Raw genomic sequence first — 26140 nt, 5'->3', positions numbered from 1 at the left:
ACTCTCATCCTTCTTCTGGGAAGAAATTTGCAACACTGATAAAATGCTTAAGCAATTTCTAATCAACTTTAGTAAGAGTAAGGTATCTTCTGAAATTTAGTAGCCACTCATGGGCGATCAGTCAGGTATCTCGTTCTTTAGCTGAATATTATTTTTTCTTATATCCATATAGCAATAATTATCTAATCAATTGTTTTACTTTTAAAGTATCTTTTCCAAGAAAGAGGATTTTTCAGTTGGCCAGCTTAGTCCTCTCCCACTGCAGATTCTGAAATAAAACTGTGACATAGGGTCTTAACAAACTTGCCTAAATTTTTCAATTTTAAGTTGTGAATCATGTAAACAAAGGTGAGAAGGTGGTAAGGAGGCGGGAGGAGACAGGAGGTGGGGGTAGTCTGATGGAATGGGAACATGATGAATGGAAACTGAATGACTAAAATTTTGAGAAGAAAAATTACAATAAAAACATTAAACTGTATGATCATGAATTAGATTTTGAAATTAATGGTAACCTTGAAGAGTAGCAGAGTAAGAGGGTTATAGAGATAAAATAATTGACATGCATAGAGTACTGTGTAGTATTATACTGTTTTATTCTGGTTAGGGGACTTAGCAGTATTTGCAAAATTATTAAGTTGGATTCAAGTAAGTCCCTCTCCCTTCTACCAAAAATGCATTTCTGACTTTATACAAGACAGAATACAATTACCATAGTTCAGAGGAAACGTTAATAGTTTTATTAGCATGTGCTAATGTGAAATAAACTCACAAGTGGCTTACTGCAGGTGCTGTTTCCATTTGAAATAATCGCTTACATTACTCTCATCCCATAGGAGGTTTAACCATGGAAGAAATCACCTTGTGCCTTTACACTTAATCAGAGCTCTGCTGTGTCAGGAAAAAAGGAAAACCTGACCTTCTTGCTTTTAATGACCCAAAGGGAGTTATCTATTACATTAAATGCCATGACAACCCACAAAATAGAAAAGATTTAAGGTAGAGACAGTATATCATTCCAACTTTTCGTACAAACTGATTAATAGTCCAGGTACCAAGCAAAACACCAACAGAGAATAATCCTGACACCCGTTCCAAGGACTGATGAAGAAACTATGCTAAATGGAAGTTTAATCACTGATTTCCTATTGCACAGCCAGTTTCCTAATGAGAACACATAATTACAAGTGAGAGGATTCATATCCTTGGCTAATACGTAATTATATCTGGAAGCATAACTACTAAACTAGGAAATTGAATCATTTCAAGAGGATGCTTTTTACACACAAGAGAGTCAGATATATATCAAACAAAGAGGGCTCTGGGTTCCTGTTTACACAGTTAAAATCATAGATACAATTTGGGAAAGATTCAAAAGGCCCATTAAAAGGGTTCTGATACTTTAAGGAAGAAAACAGTCAGTCAAAGAGATAGCATACATGATATTTAGTAAAGGAAGCTTTTGTTAAGCTTTGATTCTAAAAAGTTCATTAAATTTTGGAAAAAGTTGAGAATATTCATTTTTTAAAGGATGATTCAAATTCCTCAAGTTGCTAATGTAAAGAAAGAAATTGAAATCTGTTGATCATTGTCATCATCCTCTTTAAGGCAGCCCATTTTTAGATTGTCAGGCAAGAGAGGCTGCGTGCTCTCAGAAACACCTTCGAATATTTTCTCTTTCAGATTCTATTTTGAAGAAAGTTGCTTCTCTAATTCAAGCTTGTAAATAAAATCAGTGTCAAGTAATAAATGCCTTCCCTAATGCAAATTGAGAACTAGGAGAATGTAAAGAGGGCCAATGAATATTAACTAGAAATTCCATCCATATTCTCAGTCAGCTGGATGGCACTTTGTATGACACGTGAAAGGGTCTTGTTTGAAGAAGGCTTTATAATGCAGAGAGACAGACTCAGGTGCTGAACATCATGAGAACTTTAAACATCGTGACCAGTGAGAACTGACTTTTAATCTTATTAAGTTCTATCATACGGACTGTAGCAAGGAATTCTACCTTTGAACGCAGCTAGAGCCATGGTCATGGTGAACAAAATGTTGATCGCTAAATCCAAAACCTTCCAACTTGAAACTCACAGCAAGGTTTTAGAAATCAGAGAGTCTTTGAATTTTCGAGCAGTAAAGAAACCTAACTGTAGAAACCTAACCATATACACTAACTCCTTCTTTGCATCTTTCTCCTGGTCCTTTCTCAAGAAGTAATTGAGTACTTTCTATATTCATGGTGCTGAGTTTATTTTTCAGGTAAAGAAACTGATATTGGAAAAAAAAAAATGGTTTCCCCAAAGTGATTTATCTGAGCTGGGCGTTTCTTTATGATTATCACAAAATCTGGCTCTGTTGTTTATTGCTCTTTGGCTATTTCATGCTATATCACACTAAAAATCTGAATTTATGAACCTCAGTAGAAAACAATGGCAAAGATTAAAATATGGAAAAATGTTAGGAGAATGGAATACTTTATGATATTCAAATAATCCCCAAACAACCAGTGGCAACAAAATCAGAGACAGATGAACAGAGACACACTCTTGGCCTGATGTGTATAACTTTTCATAGGGCAAACATTTACATCCTAAATTTGTTCTCTGTGCCTCTTTTATTTCTGGAAATTTTCTGGTTGGCCAGCTGGGTTTTCTTTTCCTGAAGAAGTGTAAACTATTTTTATCACTTGAAAAACGATTTATATTGACTACATTTTAATAAAAAGAAGATGGGATAGTTAATTTAATGAGAGAGACTGAGCAAGTATTGGCTGAATTGTTTACTGGTTTAGATCTTCTCATCAATATAATCCAACTGGAGTGTGTCACTCCCTAGGGTGCACAAGAATGCCCACTGGAGACTAGCAAGAAAATTCTAGAACTTTTTTTTAAAAAATCCTTTTCTAAGTTCTATTTTATGTATATGTGTTAAGAGTAAAAACCATGAATATCAGCTTCAAAGTACACAATTCTTTTTATAGGGTATAATAAAGATGTATAATTTATGCTTTAAGGGCAAAGGTTCCAAGGCCAGACTGAATTTAAAGTTTCAAATGGTTCTACCACTTACCACTTACCCACGTAATTGTTGGCCAAGTTTCCAAAACTTTCTTTGCCTCAAATTCCTCATCTGTAAACACAGATGATAATAAATACTAGCATTCCTCACTTTATAGGATAACCATAAACTTTAAGTGAGCAAATACAGATGAAGCGTTTAGTGCAGTACTTGGCTTATAATAAGTACCCAATAAATGTTAGTTACAAGAGCAATAATTGCTGTTATGTATATACTTTGAAAGTAGTAGGAAAAACTTTTAAATTTTAATAAGGGTACACAATTAAATATATATGGAGAGTTAAACAGATAAGGCAATATGTATTTATGCTGAAACTGAACATCTACTGTAAGTTCCATGTTAGAATCTGCGAGAATTCAAAGTTAATAGGACACAAACATTGTCTTTTAGGGTTTAAGGTCTTGCAGAGGTCAACAATAGAGTCTTAAGAAGACTTAAGTAAAAATATTGTGAAAGTGGCTGAAAAAAGTTTCAACCTTAGATTAAACATGTTTTGTAACTTCAGTTTATTAGGGAAAGTTTTTCAGACCAGCAATAGAAGTAAAATATGTAAATAGCTAGAAGTAGGGCAATTCTAGGTGAAATAAGGTTGAGGTAGTCCATGAGAGCTCTATGAAACAAAATTTGAAATTTGAATATTGTGAGGTTGACATTTTCATGGTCTGAAATGCCAATTCATTCCTCTAAAATACAGAATATTTTAAAAAGAGGTATTTTCAACAGGCACTGATTTTATTTGCTTTCTCCCTCTTCTGCTGTCCTTGTTCACATAAAATGGCAGAGGTGAAATACTGTCTTAATTCATACCCAGGAGAAGAACAGTGAGCTGTGTTAGCAGTTACTAACTTTCAAAGGCTCCCAGTCTGCTAATTTAAGTCACACTTTTGTCTGCCACATACAGCATGGGCCAACTTTTAGAGCCTTAATAATGCAGTCCAGTCAAATCCAGCTCCAGCGTTTGTAGAACTAAGCATATCAAAACAAGAAGAGATAAAGCAGTAGCTTGAATGGCCATTCTCTCAGACATCTGTGCAGTGAGTCACATCAAAAGATCATCAGCAAGGAATACACATATGCTGCAGCCACACAAGAAGCAACTGAATTGAAACAGGTACTTGGCCCTTCATCCCACCAGGATTCCCCTGTCCTTTCAAAGTTCACTGAGTTAATACCAGGCTACAACTGGACTAATTTGATTCACAACTGAAACAACAAAGATTCAAAGTATTTCTACCCTCATGAACACCTAACAGACACAAAGGAAAATTTTTCTTTAATTTCTCTGTAGCTCAAAACACCATAAATTGAGTCAGAACTCTGCATTGCAAATTAGCACTTGAAAAAGTTAGGTGCAGAGAATGAACATCAAATTATACACACATTTCTATTTATGTTATTGATTTATTCATGAGCATGTATCATATTTGTTGATTAAATCTCCAAATTTCTTCTTTGGAGGAGAAAACAATTGCTTGCAAAGTGTGTACCATGTTCCTCTTGGTAGAAGCCTCACAAAGAAAGTTTGGGAGCTGGAGATTATTTTTATCAAGTTCAAAGGGGTTAAAAGGCACATCCAAAGGCATAGAGTTTACAACTATCAGCAGCAGAATATGACACTCGGTTCACTGCAACTAAAGCTCATGCTTTTCTACAACTAGAGTTAACATTGTCTGTTTATAAAAATAAACCATCATTTCTTGAATGCCTTCTCTAATCCAGGCACTGTTCCAAACAAACATTTGAGAACACATTATTTCATTTAATCTTAAAAACTACCCTTATTATTCTCCACCTTTTACAAATTAAAAACTTAAGCTTAGAGAAGTTCAGCTACTTGCCACATTCACATGGTCAGTGAGTAGCAGAAACAGCCTTCATACTGAGGATTAAAAAGCTTCTTCCTTTAGCTAATAATTTAAAATTCCTCATAGTGAGTGATAACTATTGTATTTATTAGGATTGATTAGAAACTATTAATTGCACAACAGACAGAGGCTCAGAAACATTTAAAGCAAGAGCCAAGAGACACAGATGAATTAACATAACACAATGTGTATCTGGAAAATCATGGCTTCCATATAGATTTCAAAACAGAGATGGCCAACCACATTCCTTGACTGGTGGTCCTCTTCTCCACTCTCAAAGCAGCAAAGGTGGGTTGAGTCCCTCTTATGCTTCTAATCTCTCCTCCTTCTTCTATCTCATTTATCTCTTTACTATAGCTAAGAAAGGTTCTTCCCTTTTTAAGGATTTATATGATTATAAATCCAGATAATTTAGGATAGTCTCTCCATCTCAACATTTGTAATCCTAATCATATCCACAAAATTGCTGTGGCATAGGAGGTAAATATTCAGTTTCCAGGGATGAAAATGGTACACACTTTGGAAATCTTTGGGGGGTGTGGGAGGGGGGACATTTTCTGTCTTCCACAATGCCTATTCAGTAGTATAAGAAAGTAAATTTCAGATACATGCAACACAGGTGACTCTCAAATTTACTATGCTAAATGAAAATGCTACATCCTGCATGGTTCCATTTACATGATATTAGAAAAGGCAAAACTATAGATACAGAAAACGAATCAGTAGATTCCACAGACTGAGGATGAGAAAAGGGGATTCACTACAAAAGAGCGTTAGGCAACTTTTTGGAGTGATAGAAACATTTTACATCTTTCTTGTGGTGGTGATTCACTATATGCATTTGTCAAAATTCACAGAACTGAACTCTAAAAAGAATGAAATTTACTGTGTGTAAATTATACTGCAATAAACTTAATTCAAAAAAAAAAAAAAAAGAAAAAAGAAGAAAAACATACTAATGGTTCACTGAGACATTTGAATCTCAAGATGCTAAATTTTTAGAACTAGAGGAAAATCTTACTCATATGGTGAGATCATGCCCCTAATTTCCTGAGATTTTCCTGATTTCAGACATTCTCCTGAATATTTCCTGATTTCAAATCATTTTTCTCATTTCAAACATTGCTCCCATGGAACTCCAAATATGTCAGTATTTAGTGGGCAAAACATACTTCTTATACATCAGAAAAATCCCATTACACATCAGTTGTTCCAGTTTTTGGTTCAAAATATAATTGTCATCACTCTCAAAGGTCACATAGACTATTTCCATCATTTTAAAGAAGAAAAAGCTAGCGAGAGTAATTTGCTTGAGGTCACATATCTCATTAGTTTGAATGCCAGAAGTAGAATTCAGGTCTCCCAGCTTCAGTCCAATACTCTATCAGTGAATTGAAGGATGCCTACAAATCTAAGAGAAGCTATAATTGCTTCTGTCAATCCCTATATTTAAGCATTACTGAGACGCCTATGCAACCACACACACTGTGAATGGCACCAGAGTTAGCACATACAATTGGAAACAATTTCAGCAGTTACATGTACTTTTTTAGATATGTGTGCTGCTCTTGGACCCTGGAGGAATAAAGTTACATAGTATTAGACTTATGAGTTGGTCAAACAACCAGATAACTTTTGATGTTGGTTTTACCAACGTGTTCTAGGAATAGGTTGAGAAAGGTAGTTTTGGCACAGGGCACAGCCATTGGAAAGGAAGAGGCAGCACAATATTGCAAAGCTTAATGAGAGCCAGATCTCTCTCTTTGTGAAAGGCAGCTTCAGTTCCTTCAAAAGATCTCTACTCAAAGATGCAATTCAACAGAGGACTCTCAATCCAGACTGAGAACAGGGTTTGTTTACCTACCAAGTCCTTCAAACATCTGTTCCCCTCCTGTTTTTTTTTCTTGTTAAAAGCCCTGTTTCATCATGGCAGGACGTTGAAACTCAGGGAGTACTTTCAGCTAGCTTCGAGTAACAGATTCTTACAGAATTATAGTATCCATCTGATTGACAGCCTCAATAATGGAATGTATTTTGTCTTGCAGCTGCCAATCCATGGCATAAAAAGCTCATTTGATCACATTTCTTAGGATGAATGAGTTTAGGTTGCTTTAATTTTTGTTACTTTAAGACACTTCAAATGATAAAAAAAATCCATGCATTTGCACTCATTCACACCCTTCTCCTACTCAAACTAAAACACTCACTTTGATGAAAGAAACGCTCAACAAAGAGATGAACATGAATTACTCCATGTGCTTGTTTATATCTGTCCTGAGAAAATACCCAAACAAATTGCCTACTGGAATTTTAGAATCAAAAAGCTTGAGATGTGCTTGGGAAGTGAAATAATTGGCAAACATGTTGTCACAGTAAGCTGTAGAGATAAATTCAGCCCAAAAGATCTAATATGTTATAGGTAAAGAAAACTAACTGCTGATAGCCAAGCATAAGCTACCTTAAAGACATACAGAAGTTAGTTTGATAAAGATTGAAAGTTTGGAGGCCTGAATTCAAGTTCAGTTCTATCATCAATCATAACATGTACTGAGGGCCTACTTTATGGGGGAAATTCGTTGTGCTGTATTAATTAAGGCTCTGGTTGCAAGCAACCTGAACTGTCACTGGCCCAAGAGGAAGTACTGGAAATATATTAGGAGTTTATCAACTCAATGAGAAGAATGGAGATGCAGATTTCAAAAATAGGTAAGAGCTATAAATAGGACCAGGAAGTAGAAATGCAAAAAGTGTCTATTTGATATGAACAGTCACCAAACATTTCAATATCATTGTCAGTCTGCTTCATATTGAACTGCAGATTGGAAGCATATGCTCCACTTATGTAAGGACATCTAGATAAGTGGGGAAGGTCTGGGACCACTTAAATATATCCACCAAAGAAGAGATCATTTCCCCAGAGGAATTTCAGTTGATGTTAGGATGAGAAATGAAATGCTGGATGAGGGAAACAAAAACAAAAACAACTATTTAAATCCATTAAGAAGTCCACAGTGGTAAATGCTGGAGAGGCTGTGGAGAAAAGGGAACCCTCCTACACTGTTGGTGGGAATGTAGTTTGGTGCAGCCATTATGGAAAATAGTATGGAGATTCCTCAAAAAAACTGAAAATAGACTTACCATATGATCCAGCAATTCAACTCCTGGGCATATATCCAGAGGGAACTCTAATTTGAAAAGATACATGCACCCCAATGTTCACAGTGGCGCTATTACAATAGCCAAGACATGGAAGTAACCTAAACATCCATCGAAAGATGACTGGATAAAGAAGTTGTGGAATATTTATATAATGGAATACTACTCAGCCATAAAAAAGAATAAAATAACGCCATTTGTGGCAACATGGATGGACCTGGAGAATGTCGTTGTAAGTGAAGTAAGCCAGAAAGAGAAAGAAAAATACCATACGATATCACTTACACGTGGAATCTAAAAAAAAAAAAGAAAAACAGAGAACATTAATGAACTCATCTACAAAACAGAAACAGATTCACAGACATAGTAAACAATCTTATGGTTACTGGTGAAAGTGGGTGAGAAGAGATAAATTTGGGAGTTTGAGATTTGCAAATGTTAGCCACTAAATATAAAAATAGGTTAAAAAACAAACCTCTTCTGTATAGCACAGGGAACTATATTCAATATCTTATAATAATTTTTAATGAAAAAGAATATGAAAACAAATATATGTATGTATATGGATGACTGGGAATTGTGCTGTACACCAGAAATTGACATATTGTAACTGACTATACGTCAATAAAAAATAAATAAAATCAATGAGTCAATCAATCAATTAAATGCATGACCCTTCAGACATCCACCAGTGAGATTTATTTTGTAAATAAATTATCATCACTCTGATGGCTTTTCATCCTACTTAGAATAATCCAAATTGCTTACCTTGGTTTAATAAGCCCCCTCTCTAGTTTTGTCTTGTAGTATTCTCTTTTTCACACACTAATCTTGACACACACTAGCATTTTTTTCTCTTTTTTAGACAAACCAGACTCAACCTAGTCTTGAGCCTCTCTATCCACTATTCCATGTGCCTGGAGTGTTTATCCTCCCTGACTTTTCATGGATGAATCCTTCTTATCTTTTAGATATCAGCTCAAATGTTCTCCTCTCAGAGAGGTCTTCCCTGATCATCCAAACTAAAATCAACCAGTAACTTTCTATCAGATCACACTATTTTTATTTAGTGATTTGAAAAATAGAATTTTCGTCTGCTCCCCCCAGCTAAATTATAAGATTCCATAAGAGCAGGAAACTTATTTGCCTACTAGATAGTCATAGGCATTACTATTTTCACATTATAGAAGAGGACACTGAATTTAATAAAAATTAAGAAATCTGCATATTATGTATGCCATAATTCAAAGTCAGACCTGTTTATCTAAATTCAAGGCCAGGTTGTTAAATTCTGGCATATACTGATTCGGTACCATTAGCTGTGTGACCTGAGGTAAGTCACCGGACAGAAAAAATTATTTTCCAGTTTTCTAGCGCCATAATCTTTTTTTGTTGTTCATCGCTAAATAAAATTATACATACCACCTCAATAAATTGCTCATTTCATATGTTCAAAGTTATAATATTTACTTATTATGAAATTAACCAGTGAAAGTAATAAGGTTGTCCTGCTAAATACATTTTAAAGACTTATATTGGTTGCATATATTGAGAAAAATCCTGATTTAGGCATACACAGTGGCATACAGTGAACTTTTAAAAAATGACCTCCCTTGACATCTCAGAATACTCCTCAGTTAGAGATATGACAGAAAACGCTTTACTCCAATTGTGCCCTGAAGGGAAGTTGGCCTGGTATCATGTGTTTATGTATAGTTGGTCCCCAACATATTAAAATTTGATGCATAACACTACTCAGAGAGTGGACCATTAATTGTTACACCCTCTAAAATATAGTTTTTACATGCTATATATTTAAAGAAAAAATTGTGGAAATCTGGAAACACCCCCAAGGAATTTTTAGTTTAAAATCAGTGGGGCTAATGATATCCCAGATCACCTATAAGTCTCAGACTCTGTAAGCAAATTCTGTGTCTTTTGATATAACTATATTCACTCTGATACAAGAACATGAGAAGCAGGTCCCAAAGACCCAAAGTAGTCTTGAAATAAGCTGTAAATACTCAAGAGCAGCATCAAAGCAAATATACTTTCAAAGGACTATGGCAGGCTCACAGACCCAGGGCAGTAACCAGCCACAATTAGTCACCACCACCTGCTTAAAAAACAGAAGGGGAACAGCACTATGTATCAGAATAAGAGTGTAAGGAGGAATAATCAGATACATAATTTGTAAAGAAGCTGGTAGAAATAACCCAGGGCATTATTAATATATATATTTATTATTAATACATATATATGTAAAAACTTTGCAGTACTAATTGGTATTGAAAACAGATAGATAGGTTAATGAAGTGAACTAGGAAACTGAATGATACAAACACTTTTCGAAGTATCTTCCTTTATCCGCATTCTCTAAAAAAGTCATGAGCACTAACGTAATCAAAAGCACTGGTGTGATATGTTAGGGAAACTATTTCTCTAAAAGCAAAATATTAGATGAGAGAGGCTAAGAATTAGAGGTAGAAGGATATTAACTGCGAAGTAAAGGAAACTTAGGATTCTGAGCTGTTTCCTGACATGGAGCCCTGTCAAGGTCCAATTTCTAGTTTTGAGTTAGTAACTTTTCATTCATTTTCTTAATAATAGCACCAGCACCACTCCCGCAAATTTTATAAGCTTCAGACCCCGCAAAACCTGAATCTGCCTCTGATTTCAGTACTGAGTTTTTAACGGTGAGAGTCAGGTATTGTCATTGGTATCAGTGTAACTGAAGGCGTGAACTGAATTTCACAAATCTCTCTCTCACCCTCTTTTTCTCAGTCTCTCTCCATTCACTCTCTTTTCTGTCTCTTAATACTCTATTTCCTCTCCCAATAGTTTCTCTCTGTCTTTCCCTCCAACTCTCCCTTCTATCTTAGTCCTCTACTTTTCAATTTCTCTCACACATTCTCTCTCAAACTCTTTGCTTTTTCTCTTTTTCTCTCTCTCAGTCTTCCTCTTCTCTTTCTCGGTTCCTCTATGTCTTTCTGTTTCACCCCCCTTCTCCCCACATTCTCTCTCTCATATTTGCCAAGGCAGCCATACCATTCCCCTCAGCTTGACCGAACATTATACAGTCCATTTCTTACTGACAATAGGTCCCTGACCTCGCTTTTCTTAGAGTATTTACTTTGGAAAACTTGCAATTATAAATTCCTTCCCTGCCCCGATGAGATGTAAATCTTCTCCCAGCCTCTTGTCAGTTTTATAAATCAGGAAAGTCTTTCTCAAGGACCTGGGAGTCACCCCTCTGAAACAGAATCACCGAGAAAGATCATGTCTCTCACTCCCAGACTCTGCTTGCAGGGGGACCCTAACAAACCCTAATTAGCAAACACAGATGGTCTGATCACAGAGACCAACCGCGTGTTTAAAGTCTTCCAGTACTTTTTCCAGTGGCTCACCAAGGGCTTAAAAACTCTGCTATCTTTTGTTTCAATGAGATGAGTTCAGTCTCTCTCCCCTATTACAATAGTCTGGAATAAATCATTCTCACCTGTCTGGCTCCATCCAGTGCAATTCTTTTTTGACAATAAATACATACAAATGATTTCTATAGTGCTACAGATAAAGCATTTAGTTCTAGTGTATACTAATTTCTTTACTCAGAGTCTTTAACCTTGTTCTGCCTCCCCCAATTCCTCACTTCCTTTACATGTTCACTAAAATCACACTTTCTTTGACATTCTTATCTATTAAAATGTACTATTCTCTATCACTGCACCTTGTTTATTTCATATATAGCTTTTACCACGGTTAGTAATGATTATACTCATAGTTCATTGTTTATTGCCTGGTTCTTGCATTCGCCTGTATGGTTCATGAGATCAGGGACCATATTTGAATTATTCATTGTTATTTTTAATCCTCAGAACCTAGTGCAGTGTCCTAATGAGGTGAGAAGCCCCATGAAAAAGATGGTAGGACCCCCAGGCAGGGCCACCACCCTACTGCCAGCACCATTTGGTTCCCTGGCCCAGCAGCATTATCTAGCTTTTTTTTTTTTTTTTTTCCAATTAGGTTTATTTTTATTTATTTATTTATTAATGGAGGTACTGGGAATTGAACCCAGGACCTTATGCATGCTAAGCATGCACTCTATCACTGAACTATATCCTCCCCACCCCTAGCTTTTTAAACTCTGAAACGGCTTACTTCTAGGAAAGCGGAACTTACCCCTAAGATTCTATTGGTTCCCTGAACTAACTCCTGAATGGTCCATTTCTCTCACTCCTAACTGGTCCATTTCTCTCAATCCTGATTGGTCCATTTCTACAAAGCTTGTTCCTAATTAGTCATCTTTGTTATACCTTATTTGCATATGATGTTGCAAAATGTTGCAAAGTCTAGACTGGTAGCCTATAAAAGCCTGTGTAAACCTACAGATGGGGTCCAGAGCTTGGAGCGTTAACTCCTCTGGGCCCACTGGTGTAATAAACTTGAGTTTTCCAACTCTCCGAGTGCTGCTTGGTCTCTCGTCTGGATCCAGGTTGCTGTCACAACTGAGCTATAACACTGAGCTGTAACACACTTTGCTGCAACACTAACACATAGTTCACACTCAAAAAATATGTTTAAAATAAATGATTGAATAAAAGAAATCAATGGTATTTTTTCTAATCCTAAATTACAGTCTCTGTGATTCACAACTATTAGGAAGGGTCATTATTCCTTGGGGATCATAGTCACAAGAAAATTGGCACCATATGTAACCTCTTTGGTAATTGTGGCAGAATGGTTGCATAATTCAGTCCTGGGCACACAGATGCCATTACTGAGAAAGGAACCGGGAAAGGCTAAGGACCTCATTCAACTCTTCATACCCATTAGCTGGCCGCCTCCATTTCCACCCACAGCTGAATGAGCATCAAGTAGGCAGGAAGCTCAGGGCTGACACACAGTGTGGTTCTGCCAGGCCTGAGAATGTGCTTTGCCAGGCTCATTTTATGAGTTAAGGTAGAAAATTTCTCTCTCATTTTTGTCTGCTTCCAAGCATAGTCTACAACCACTTTTCCTTCAGAGGAAGGCGCTGAGTCTGGAAGATTCTTTGCCCCAGAATTAAATAACTATATACCATAATTCCTTTACATTTAAACTGGCAAACCTTCCCCAGAATTTTATGTGGGTTCTTCAAAAATAGCAGAAATAAGCAATCTGGCTTCTTATGGTAAGTCTATACAAATATTAGACAGGTAAGGGTTTTATATTGCAATAAAATACTTGGTTCACTTTAGTTACATCTGATAAAATGTACTAGCAGCTATCTCTATAAAGCCATGACAACAATGCATAAGTCACTTGTAAACAGAGTTACGTGAACGTACAACATAAACTCTCAGCAGCCAGGGTCCCAGATATTCCTTTCAAATTTTCTGATTCTGTGAACATGTGCACCTAAAAGCTCTTACCAAGAGGACAACCACCAATGCGAAGCAAGAAGAATCACAATGGGAGATCTTGAAGGAAGAGGAAAATCATGTGGAGGATTCAGGGAAAAGCACTGAGAAAAGGCTCTATAATTCATAGGATGTGTATAAGGAATAAGACAATAGTTCTCAGGTAAGCATAATGAGGACAGTTCGAAAAACGCTTGTTACCTGCCTTTAGATAGACAGAGAATGAATGTTAATAACAAAGCATCAAGAAAGGAAAAGGCTGTCAGTGATATTATTTAAGCCAATTATGTGGAAAAGTCCAATGTGTTCTGATAACTATATATGAGTTAGTTGTGAAGCAAGGACAAAACTAGATAAATAATAAGGAAATATGTGAGATACTTTCACAACCAAACAGGCCTTCAGAATCCTCATGGAATATGTGACTTTTATCGCTGAGGAGCTGGCTATTATTTTGAGAACCATGGAAGGCAGGAGGCATTTCTAAAGAGATTAACAAAAGGACAAAAAGCCATCTTTGGAAATGGGGGGAAAAAAAAAGCATAATGATGGCAGTAATTTACAATGCTAACCTTAATTTCAGTCTTGGAAATAGCATTAAAACAAATCATTAAGAATTTTAAGACACTAAGCACAACATTAAGAAAATCATATTATGCCAGATTGCTTTAATTTTCTTCATTAAGAAAGTAATGCAATGCACATAAAAAATACTGTATATATCCATCTGAACTCAAATAATTTGTGGCAGTCTGTCAAATAATTTCTCAGTAAGCTAAGAATACCATCTCAGTATCATACGTTGATCAGGTATCTGAGTGATAGGTGGGCCATGGTCAAAGGTCGGAAAGATTTGTTGTCACACCACAAGAAATGGTGAACAATGTCCCCCTGGGATGAACACTAGTGCTATTTGACAAAATAAAATGTCTAAATCCTTTACTTTGTTGACCTAGGTAGCCTGATTTGCACCAGTTAGTGAATACTAATAGAATAAACTTCAAGGCTATGACTCAAACTTCTCAGGTTGTCATTTCCGTCTATATACCACCTGGCCTTATCCTTACAAAATCATTCCTCAAATATGTCTTTGGTGTCTCACTCATGTTCTTGAGTGTTTTCCTATATTTATTTGCTCTAACCACTTGCTAAGTAACATAAAGGGCTCCAAATTTTTAAATCAAGTCTCAAATTTCCAAAGAAGCCCAGATTTCCTTATGGTTTTATTTGTGTCCAAATCATTTCTGGCATCAATGCAAACATTTTGGCTCCTGGTCAATCCAAAGCACTCATCCTCTGGTATAACACATATGTATAGACTTAATCAACGCTTGGGTTCAAGCCTGGACATCCCAGCATACACAAAGACTCCACACCGTTTCAATTGCTATTTCTTCTTTCTGGAAAGCTCCCTTCCCTACCATCCTCTCTTCTCCCTTACTTACTACTGCCACCACTGACAACTCCATTCTTTGTCTGGCTAGTTCTAGCTTGTCCTTCAAGACTTCATATCTTCCAGAATTAGATATCCCTGTTCTGTGGTCCTATAACATCTTGTGTATATCTCCATTAAAGAACCCATTGTTATTATTATCTATTTAGGTAGTTTGCTCTTTAGTTAGACAGTCATATTTGTTTAATTTTCGAATAGACTTTATAATTTTTAGCATGCTTTGTACTGAATTGTGTCCCCTCCAAATTTATATGTTGAAGCCCTAACTCTTCATGTAGTGGTATTTGGAGATGAGGTCTTTGGGAAGTAATTAGGATTAGACTAGGTCATGAGGGTGGAGCCCTCCTGATGGGATTAGTGCCCTTAAAGATGAGACTTGGGAGAGCTTGCTCTGTCCCTACACACACACACACACACACACACACACACACACACACACACAAAGAGGCCATATGAGCACACAATCAGATGACAGCCACCAACAAGCCAAGAGAAGAGACCTCAGAATGAAATGCACTTTGTGAGCACCTTGATCTTAGATTTCTCAGCCTCAAGAACCATGAAAAGATAAATTTCTTCTGTTGAAGCTACCTAATCTATGGTATTTTGTTATGGTAACCTGGGCTTACTAAGACAGAGAAGTTACAGGCTTATAGAAAAATGGAGCAGAAAGTATAGAGAGATTTCAAACACTCCTCTCATCACTCCTCCACAAGTTTTCCTTATTTTTACTGTCATATGTTAGCATGGTACATTTGTTACCATTGATGAGCCAATATTGATTATTATTAGATGGTCAATTTTAAAAAACATATCCCTATGTATGTGCTTGATACATTGTAGGTGCAATATTTTATTAAGGTAATGAATGAATAATTGAATATAAAATGGCTCCAAAATATATGCTTTAGCCGAAACAGGATCTGTTATGGTAAACTGCTGATTATCTTGCCTCTGTGACAACCCTGGATGTGGTGGGCAGACAAATCTACACAAGAGCCCTGAAGTCACAGCATCTCTTAACGTCTCCTTTTACGCTAGGTGCCTTGTAGTTTTCTCTTCTCCCATTTTCACTGGCAAAGAGAAGTGATGCCCATATTTAACTAATTATTACAATATTGAGAACAAATTGGAGACTAGAAAATAATTCAGGTAAGCTTTAGATATGAACTCTCATAATTCAGTTTGCCTCATTCAAAAAATGAGACAGATTTTTTTCAAGGAGCTTCCAGGTCTGGTAGGCTCCTGTCCTGACCTCGAACCACTTTCTCAGGTTACTCTTCCTCTTACTAGCCCCTGCTTAAGACTGAGCCTGAAGTTTTCCTTCTGTCAGCTTTGTCCTCCCACTGCTCCCCAGAATGTTGTGTCATGGGCTCAGGGATAAGTAGCGGGTTTCTTCTTGCCACAGACAGCAAACACAGACTGCCTCATAAACACATGAATGTGAGTGATTTTAAGCATTATAGGATGCTACAGACAGTTATTTCTAGAATGTTCTGGAAGACCCCCCCATTAACATGTTTTCAAACATTCAAGACTCGACAGTGATATTTTACTTTCAGCTCTAAAATATAAAAGCGCAGAGCCTTGAACAAAACAAGCAACTCTTAGATTGTTATTGTTGATTGACTGGGTCACTAGGGAGTATAATCTGGCTAGCACTATGGTACCACTCTTTTTTAGAAGGGCTCTTTTTGGAAGAAAATAGGATATAAAATAATCTGAATACTTAGTGATCATGTTAATACCATGGGTTTTACCACTGCTAAAATATTTCTTAACATTTAAGCAGCCATCAAATGTGATGGCTTTTTAGAATTACATTAACAAAACTGAAAGGAATATTGCAATTTTAACACTCTCCCATAAAGCTTAGGAAATATATCTTTAAAATGAGTCCTCCATAATATAACTGACTAAATCATCTAGTCTTGCTAGTCAAAGTCTTGCTTGACATGACATTGAAATAATCTAGGATTCAGAGCCACACTGTCTGACATGCTACCTTTTCTTTCTTTAACTTGGGTCCAATTTTTGGTGTCAGTATTTACAGTTTTAGGAAAGATTAAAAATGCTGAGAAACAAAATGGAAGGTGTTAGGTAAGATTAAACAGATTTTATTACTGTAAGCCTTCCTTGTCAGAGCTTGTAATAGCTTGTAACTCAAATATCAGAAAGGAGGCTATATGATATCCTGAAAAAGGCAAAACTATGGAGAAAGTAAAAAAGATGAGTGATTGCCAGGGATTAGGGAAAGAGGAATAAAAAGGGATGAACAGGTGAAGCCCAAAAGATGTTTAGGGCAGTGAAACTATTCTGTATGATATTATAATGGTGGACATATGTCATTATACACTTGTCTAAGCCCACAGAAGTACAACATTGTGAGTATGATGATGTGTCAATGTAGATTCATCAACTGTGATAAATGTAGCACCCTGATGGGAATGCTGGTAATGGGGGCACTATGCACATGTGAAGGAAGAGGTCATGAAGAAAATCCCTGCACCTTCCCCTCAATTTTGCTGTGAACTTAAAAATACTCTTAAAAACAAAGCCTTTAAAGCTGCTGCTGTCATTGTGGTAGAATGAGCTCCCCAAAATGGCTGCCACAGTGTCTCCATCCCCAGAAGGAGTCCGACTTGCCTCCTCCCTCTTCAGGAGGCTATCCAAGATCAGCAAGTGAGTCTGAGCCAGGCTACTTTCAAATTACTGCCTCTGTGCTGGGACTCGGAGCATGTGAGATTTTGTGGGTGCCCTTTAAGAGCAGAGTCGCTATTTCCTATAGTCCTCTGGCTCTTCTGAATGCAAATCCAGCTGATACTAAAAGCTAGACATTCTGGGGGCTTATCTTCCCTGTGCAGCAGCACCCCCAGGCTGGGGAGCCCAATGTGGGGCTCGGATCACTTGCTCCTTGGGGAGGACTTCTGTGGTTGTCATATTCCTCCCATTTGTGGGTTGCTGACCCAGGGATGTGGTTCCTGACTACACTGCATCTTTGCCCCTCCTACCTGTCTCATGATAGCACCTTTATAATTTTAGTTGTAGAAAATCTTTTCTGCTGGTCTTCAGGTCATTCTCATAGAGGGTTACTTTGTAAGTAGTTGTAATTTCAGCTCATTGGAGGAGGTGAGTTTGGGGGTCTTCCTACTTTGCCATCTTGGCCACCCTTCTCAACATGAGCTTTCTAACAAGTCATGAGTCACAGAAATTAAAGAGTAATAAAGTTAGGTAGACATTATGACCATGCCTTTGTGTTTAAACAACTGAAAACAAATACTTATATTTTGGAACACAAACGATCAAACAGGAAGAACCCTTGATTCAATAGATAATAATACAGCGCTGCACAGCTTCTTCAAAAGAAGGAGACTTTTCAGAGTGAGGGTAATCTAGGTCAATCAGCAATTCTACAAGGACACAAGAGAGACTTTTAAAGGGCAGTTTTGTATAAGGTTAATCTATGTGGGAGTCTAAGGTATATTCAAATGTAAAATACTAAGACATTTCGGATGGCTGCCTGGAAAAGTCAAGCCACAATGGTAATTTGATGGAGCCGATAAGAGAAGAGAATTTTCTTTCCAATCCAGTGTTAACGAACCCACTCCTAGTTTTCAAAGTACGTTCAATGAGAAATGTACATTACTATTCAGGAAATTAAATTCAATTGAAATTCATCCAATTCTCAAGTGTTCATATTAAGGCTGTGATGTACTCTAAGGATATTGTTAATGAACTTTCAAAATGTAATCATGTCAGGGTCTTGCCATATCCTTTGGCGTATGTATACATCGTTCTTTAAAATCCACACAAGTGCTATGTAAGACATTCTAAAAGGGTACCATCCTCACTACAAATTATTTAAGAAGTGTACACAGGCAGATATCCTCTCAGTGCATTAAACCTAACATTATATCCATTTGAAAAAAGCAAAGAAAATGAAAATACTGCTTATAAATGACCTTATTATATAATTCTGTTGGCTCACTGTTTCACAAAACAACGAGAACCATAATACTGGAGCACAGTAACATTAGGAAAATTATCAAGAGTTTATCTAATGTTGATTTATATTTCAGACTTGAAGATGTGAAGAAATGATTATAGGCTTCCCCTGGTGCTGCAGGATTTGCTTCTTTGCAAAAAAGGGAGCTGCTTCTTCCCTGAAGCCTTGTCTGAACACAAAGTCCCTGCTCTGACAGATGGATATTGTGGCTACATATATAAGTTAAGTAGTGCAAGAAATTTAATGGAGTAGTGCAAGAAATTTAATTGAAGCTAAGAGCTTTCAATCTTTTTAGGAAAATAAGATGCATAAACTAAAAATAGGTTGTCTGAGTGAACACCCTCTTTTTACAGCCTGTACCTATATTTCTATCTGTTTTGATGGAGAACAGGTAAACTAAATCCACTACAAAATAAATACTATTCAGCCAAATAAAAGGTACATTTTTCAACTGGGGAGGAGTTAACAATTGTAACCGAGAAAACATCCACAAGATATAGTTCGATGAAATAGTATAAGCTTATTTATCTAAAATTACAAACTTGAACTCAGTGCCTGCTTCCTCATCCAGGAAATGGGGTAAGAGTGGCATCTACCACACAGTTTTTGTGAGGATAAATGAGTTACCTAGTGATAAGGCACTTATATACAATGCCTGGTATGTAGTACATTGTAAATGAGTATTTTCCTTAGGAAATGGGCTTCTGGTAGGGTTTGGGAGGTATAATGGTTGAATGAGAACAGTCTGTGGAATCCTATGCCTGGCTTTCTGAAAACATGAAGACGTGGTGAACCTCAAAGGAAATGGGTTATTGGCCCCAAGAGGCAGGGCTCACTCTTTCCATGCCCACGGTAGGTACTGAAGCAGTATGGCCATGAACTTGAACGGATCCTGAGCATTAGGACAGTGAGCACTGTGATAATATCCAGATAGTTATAAAAGGAGGACTTTCCTGAGGCTTTGACACTATTTAATACACCAGAATTCAGGGACCAAAAGAGAGTAGGGGTGGTATCGGGGTGGTGAGTAGGGATGTATGGGGTTAGTAGGAGAAGTCCAGGAATGACTGAGTCAAAATTCCTTGCCAAGAAAGTGAGGTAAAGACTAGGAGTAGAAGTTAGTACAGAGATGATAAAGAAATGTGATATTTCTTGCTATCCATGTTGGTTGAATGAGTTTCATTTCCACTACAATTGTTATTACCATCCTCCTCTTTCTCTAGCTAGCCACTAACTCTGATCTGCACTTTCTAGGACTTCTGAACCAGAGGACTTATTCAGAGGTCTAGGAGGCAGAGCTGGAATCACATTCCCCATACATGCCAAATGACAGATAAAACCCATAGAAGTCCAGCATTTAAGGCATTGTTAAGTTCTAAACTTATTTGTGCTAAAGGATTGTTACTACATTTTCTCATCTGAGAGAAGGATGAATACAAAGAGAAGTGCACACAAACTCCCAGGGATCTGAGGGTGTAGTCCTCAGGGACTTTAAGCAAGACATTTTTTTGCAATCATCTGTTACAGGTGAAAAATTTACATGAATCTTACATTCTACTACACAAAATATTCATGCCTGTTTAACATGAAAATTAAGCTCCTCCCACATACTGACTAACCCAATTTTTCAAGTTAAACTGATTTCCAGAAAAACGTGCTTACCCTGTGGATTTGTGTGCTGCTTGGCACATGTCTTTGAGGTTTCCTTAATTGCAATCTGACCCTACTTTGAGAAGCACTTTTTTTTCTCTTAAAGACACTCATTAAACGGCATTTTTAGATTATAGAAAAAATACATGCTAACAGTTAACAAGCTGAAAAACATTTTAAACAAGTACCAAGCATAAAACAAAACTCAAATGCAAAGTCCTGGTTAATCTGGAGAAAAGTTCGTGACCTCCATGATCCAGAGAAAAGCTGACATTTTGCATACATTCATTTTTAAAAATGTTTTTTACTTCCATGAGATTTTTTTTCGCATGTACAGATTCCTGTTATCACCACTGCAAACAATATATGAAGCTGATCCATCACCACAAAGGAACTCCTTCATTCTGCCCCTTTATAGTCACCCCCTTACCCCTTTCCCCATTACCCTGGCAATCTCTTACTTGACTCTCTCTCTATAATCGTTTCAAGGATCATACAGTATGCAACTTTATGATACTGGCTTTTTTTTTTTTTAAACTCAGTATAATGTCCTAAAGATCAATCCAAGTTGTTGAATGCATCAGAAGTTTGTTCCTAGACTCACAGAAAACAAACTTCGGTTACCAAAGGGGAAATGGTGGGGAGAAACAAATTAGAGGCTGGGCACACATTGCTATATATAAAATAGATAAACAAAAGGACCTACCATATAGCACAGGGAACTATATTCAATTTCTTCTAGTAACATATAATGAAAAAGCATCTGAAAAGAAAAAATATATGTATCTATATGTATAACTGAATCACTTTGCTGTATACTTGAAATTAACTCTGTAAATCAACTACACTTCAATAAAAATTAAAAAAAAGTTTGTTCCTTTTTACTGCAGTGTAGTATTGGCATGAATGTATCACAGTTTGTTTAACTATTCATCCATTAAAGGACATTTGAGTGGTTTCTGATTTGGGGCTATTACAAATAAAACTGCTATGGACATTCATATACAGGTTTTTGTGTTAACATAGTCTTTCTTCTCTCTAAGATAAATGCCCAGGAGTATATTTCTGGGTGCGATAATTATACACTACATTTTTAAAAAAGAAACTGCTAGACTGATTTCCAGAGTGATTGTACCATTTTACACGCCTGACAGCAATAGATGAGAGATCTAGTATCTTCATATCCTTGACAAGACTTGGTATTATCTTTTATTTTAGCTGTTTTAGTAGACGTGTAATAGTATTTCATTACAGTTTTATTTTTCATTTCCCAAATGGCTAATGTTGTTGATACATTTTTATATGCTTGTCTGCCATTCATATGTGTTCTTTAGTAAAATATCTAAGGGCTTTGACTATTTTTCAATTGAATTAATTGTTTTATTATTGAATTTAGAGAGTTATTTATATATTATGGATACAAGTATTTTGCTGGATATGGAATTTGGAAAAAAATTCTTCCCAGTCAGTGACTTGTCTTTTATCTTTTTAATGGAGTCATTCACAGAGGAAAAGTTATCAATTTTGATAAAAACCAATTTGTCCTTTTTTTCTTTTTTGGATGTGTTTTTGCAGTTTTGTCTAAGAAATCTTTGCCTAACTCTAGGCCATAAAGACTTCCTCTACATTATGTTTTTAAGTTTTATAGTTTTATATTTGACATTTAGATCTATAATTCATTTTTGAGCTAATAATTTGTTGTAATGTATTAGTTTTAAATTGAGTTCCATTTTTGGGATTCTAGGTGTCTAATTGTTCCAGTAACATTTGTTAAAAGGCCTCTTCTCTATTGAACTGCTTTTGCGCCTTTGTTAAAAATCAGTTGGTTATATTTATGTGCCTCTATTTCTGGATTCAGAGGCATGGTTGTGCTAAAATTATTTAAATATAACCAGTACACACTGTATCTAGATAACCTCATTTTGTACAGCAATAAATTTAAAATATTTTGCTTATTTCTAGCATATATATTTAATAAGAAAATTATATACTTAAAAACATCACAAAGACAATTTTGGGCTGACCACCCAAATCACAGAATGATTTCTATCAGTAATTCTTTAACTAGTCAATTGTTCTGCTACAATAAAATGTGATTTAATTTATTTAAAATTTCTGTCTTTGTGCTTCTCTGTATTTTACAAATTTTCTGCAAGTTAATATGTTACTTTTGTAAAATAGAGAAAAATCAATATTTTAAAATAAATGCTAGCCTTTAGCTGGAAAAATGACACTCTAAATTAAAATAAAAACTTGAGGTTATAAATAAAATGCAATAAAATAAATAACTTTGTAACTCTACTAACTTAGTAGGTTCTGGACTTGATTTATTTTCTCTCTTTCTCTTTCTTTCCATCCTTCTCTCAAAGTTTTACTGAAAACCAACCATAATCAAAGCATTTTCCTAGGTTCTATGGGACAAAAGATGCAAAGGCCTGATACTTCTGAGAGGCTCCAAACTAAAAGGTTCCCTCACCATAAATTCAGAATAATTTTGTTCTCTTTCAAATTTTCTAGGGATAGAAGACAAATATTTAAAACTACATTGGAAGAAAAGCAATGAAAGGACAAGTGGAGACTGTATGTAGCTATTAGTGTCTGAATGTGGTTATTAAAGGATCATTTTTAAAATACTGAAGTTCAACAACCTTATTATTTTCTGTTCAGCCTCTATTCATGATAACTCTTAAATAACTGAATGTCTTTGTTAGCTAGTGACTGTAATATCTACCTTCCACAAAACAGTAAAAACACGTTAATCAGATTATTAATAAGTTTTAACTGTGACTAATCTAACACACAAATGTTTTTCCATGTGCTATATTTCAATTATATACTTTCAATACCCATGAAAGTATATACCTTCCCTACACACATACACAAATAAACTAACAAACATTAAAATAATGCCAGACAGTAGAAAACAGGTGTCTCCCAAGTCCTGGAGCATGACCTAAAGCACACTCTATAAGCATCAAACTCCTTTAAGTCTTCTCTTTTTCCCTAAGATCTAATGATACTCTGTTTACTCTCCTGATATAACAAGATTTCCTTTATGACCTTTTGCTAACTTGATCCTTTTTTGGAATAGATAAAGTATACATTATCAATACATTTTACAAACAAAATTAATGGGTTGTGACTTCAATGGACTCGTATTGATAACAAACCATTACTATTATTACAACTACTACTAATAATCAGTTTTCATTATTGCCTTAGATTTAGTCTGTGCTGTTTTAAATTTATGCTCCATTTTAATTTCCACAATACTATTTATGGTAGTTAGTATTTAGAAATTGGAAATTAAGCCTCAGTTTCTACTTCAGAAACATGGGGAAAGAGAACTCACTACATAGACTGTTATGAGATTAAGTGAGACTGCACATTAAAAGTGTTTATTGGAATGACTGGCAAAATGGTAAGCCCTCAGTTAGCATTCAGGACTGCATAAGTCCAGAAGTGCTGTGGCTGCAAATGTTCTCAGTGTGAGAGCACATCTGAATGTCAACACATTTTCTGTACCTAATTTTATGTGGGCCCATTAAATAGTAATTTTAGCATCTATCAACAGAGAAAATATTTCCAGGCAAAGCTCTGAATTCAATGATGCTTTAAGACAAATTTGTATTTTAATTATTAAAAATAAAATCTGCATGCACCTGAAACATGGTAGTGAATATTCATTGTTTCCAGGCAATGGTTGGAACAATGTGAGAGCTGAATCCAAGAACTTCATCTGCCTGTTTGTCAGAGGTGGGAGGCTCTGTTCACGGCAGCGAAAAGTACTTTACTGTGCAACTCTGTTGAGTGGGACCAGGGTCCCTAACAAGTTCTCCCCTTGAAGCATGTAACTGCCACATGTGCCTACAGGCTCGACTTTGTCTCAAATGGCCTCCCAAAGTCTGGCCCTTTGCCCTGGATCAGTTCCCTTCCCAGTTGTACTCAGATTCAAAAAAGAACTGGTCTCTAACTCTGCAGCCCAATAAAACAGGAAAGCACTATGGATGCGCTACTGATTCACCATCAAACGGGATAGAATGCTAGTGATGAGCACAAATCTTGTTACCAGGTCTACCTAAGGCTGAATCCTGACACTCACTCTGTAACCAGGGGAAAACTGTAATTCATCAGGGTCTCAGATTCCTAATGAATCTAAGGTAGATAATTCCTCACTCATAGGGTGAGTGTGAAGCTTAAATGAGATAAATTATGCAAAGCTCTCAAACACAACGTCTGGTATATAATAAGCCCTCAATAGTAGTAGCTGGTTTTATACTTTAAAAAAACATAGGAACTAGCTCAGTGGGACATTTGCTTCATGAAATGCACAATACTTGAAAACACATTATACATTCTCTGAATGGAGTATAAAGGATTTATAAATATACAAAAATTGATTTGAAGTCAGATTGGTATTATTCCAACATACATCATACTGAAAGAAATAGAGCAATGGTAATTTGGGAACTCTATTGAGAGGAAAGAGGAAATCTATGAAGAAGAGACTTTTTTTTAAAAACCACATTCTTTACAAACTTTCTGGACCAGAGTGACCTAGTAAAAGGATTCCCTTTGTTGGCTTATTTAAACTTAAATAGTGGGTATAACTGAGAAGGATGTGGCTAATTCCTAAGTAGCACAACACAATTCAAGGGAAAAAATACTCCATGAAATAGCAACTTGTCTTCAGAGCATGAGGAGTCACAGGCTTCTGGTGCTCATTATAGAAAATATGTAAAGTAGTGAGAATATTTTAATAGAAAGATTTGTTAGTAGGTCACTCAGCACTGTAACAGATGAAGTAATCACGAGGATATTTCAGTAGCAGAACCATTTCTTAATGCCATTTTTTTCCTTAGAGAATCTAGCTACAAGTTCAAGAGCACAGTGCAGTCTTTTCCCACTCTCTTTAAAGGGCAAATATAATGCACAGCAATACAATAACCTCATGAGTCCCTAGAGAAAAATACGTCTTGAAACAAAAAACTAAGGCGAGCAAGGACTAATTTCTCATTACCTACTGTTATCTAGATTGTGTAATGAACAAAGAAAGTTCATCTAAGTAGAACAAGCAAGTTTTCAGCTGAGATAAATCTTCACCCAATATGACTGATATGCCTGGGCCATTTAAAAAATCTATCTCTATCACACAGAGAAAACTAAAATTTGTAACTTTATTTTTTAAAAATATGCTGACAACAGATATAACCAGAGAAGGTGTTTTGGCAATCTAATAAAAGACAGTGGATATTTATTTCTATCTCATACATTACCCATTATTTCTGTCATATGTTATGGCTACATATGCCACCAATCATTTCCATAATATGTTACTGCTATATTTTGGTATTCAGTCTCACTTAAATCAACTCTTTATTGTTGCAATAATATTGTTCCCATGAAATACAAGTGATGGTGTCTTCTAAAACACAGTGCAGACAGAACATTAGCCAAGAAAAGACACACTCCAGAGTGATGAGGCCTCATTTTTTCATGTGAAGCAGTTAATAAAACAACTGGAAAAAATACAGC

General features: G+C 36.1%; 1 protein-coding gene across 1 annotated transcript in view; it reads right to left on the bottom strand.

Annotated features, from left to right (window-relative positions):
* LINGO2 (leucine rich repeat and Ig domain containing 2) overlaps nucleotides 1–26140 on the bottom strand; it is a 1050366-nt gene that overhangs the window by 312733 nt on the left and 711493 nt on the right. The window contains exon 6 of the mRNA XM_032479097.1: nucleotides 8383–8391. The gene's annotated coding sequence lies outside the window, so the exon portion shown is untranslated. The remainder of the gene's footprint in view (nucleotides 1–8382; nucleotides 8392–26140) is intronic.

This window comes from Camelus ferus, chromosome 4, assembly GCF_009834535.1.
Source record: "Camelus ferus isolate YT-003-E chromosome 4, BCGSAC_Cfer_1.0, whole genome shotgun sequence".
Lineage (NCBI taxonomy): Eukaryota > Metazoa > Chordata > Mammalia > Artiodactyla > Camelidae > Camelus > Camelus ferus.
Note: the sequence above shows the minus strand (reverse complement) of the source record. Positions and strands in the feature narration are given on the sequence as shown.